The sequence below is a fragment of the Lygodium microphyllum genome, chromosome 12, assembly GCF_053477565.2.
Source record: "Lygodium microphyllum isolate KBCC chromosome 12, Lygodium_microphyllum_v1.1.10, whole genome shotgun sequence".
Lineage (NCBI taxonomy): Eukaryota > Viridiplantae > Streptophyta > Polypodiopsida > Schizaeales > Lygodiaceae > Lygodium > Lygodium microphyllum.
The window spans coordinates 140,623,675-140,624,962 of NC_141146.1; positions in this window are offsets into that span (position 1 = coordinate 140,623,675).

Sequence of the window (1,288 nt, forward strand, 5' to 3'; positions counted from 1 at the left end):
TAAGTGAGATTTTTACCCCATTTTCTACTCCATACAATGGGCATGCCACCTTGGGTACAACATTGCATCATGAATTGCGAGTGAGGTGCAAGTAATGTGCAAAGGTAGAAAAGACATGCTAACTTATGAATTGCAAGTGATGTGCAAAGGTGGAAAAGAGCAAGAAACGAGAAGCAAGATAATAGAGAAAGGTGGTAGTAAGATGGATTAAGGTTGGCTCACATTGAAGCTACACACACACACACACACACACACACACACACATATATATATATATGCCACTAGAAAAGAATTTAACACAAGCATAAGAATGCATAGAGCACTTATAGACACAAGAATAAAAAGATAGTTGGGGAGAGAGAGAGAGAGAGAGAGAGAGAGAGAGAGAGAGAGAGAGAGAGAGAGAGAGAGAGAGAGAGAGAGAGAGAGAGAGAGAGAGAGAGAGAGAGAGAGAGACATACATACATACATACATACATACATACATACAAAGTGGTGTACAATACAATATCAATGTAGGGATAAGAGGGGTGGTGGGATGGATAAATAAAGAACTAACTCTATGATAAAATGGTGGGTTGTTATAAGTGTCAATGATATGCCTATGTTTGACAACCCTAGATAACTCCATCTAGTCAAGATTGGCAATATAATATATCATACATCCTTGATGAGATAGTGTGTAGATAGCGTCTCTTATAGAGAGAGAGAGAGAGAGAGAGAGAGAGAGAGAGAGAGAGAGAGAGAGAGGAGAAAAGAATGTTTATACAACCAATGGAGTCCTTTGTATGTCTAAAATCTCACTCCTACATCTATATACATAGTTGCTAGATCAAGATGCTCAAATAGCAAAAACTGATAATCATATCAAGTCCTATTAATGTTGAGTTATACATGCTCAATAGTGGGACATTGACAAAGTGCTCTTATTCTTTAGGAGCATCACTTCATTGTTTGCTCATCTTCCATTAGTCTCACAAAGAGCTCAACAATGTGGGACTTCTGATGGACACATATTATCTCATGTGCTTCCTCTATGCTTGAGATAAGACTAAGGTGACTCATGCTCTAGCTCCAAGATACCAAGCTCCTCTTTCTCTCTCTTGATCCCCATGAAAGTAAAGATAAAAATCATCGACTCAAAGTTTGTAGTAGGCTCACCTACTCACCTTCTTGTTGTAGTTTGCTCACTGACTGTTAGTGTAATAATACACATCCGGCTAGGCAGAGGCGCCTTTACCCCCAACAATAGTATTCGTGATAGACTAAGGTCTATTAAGAATGTATC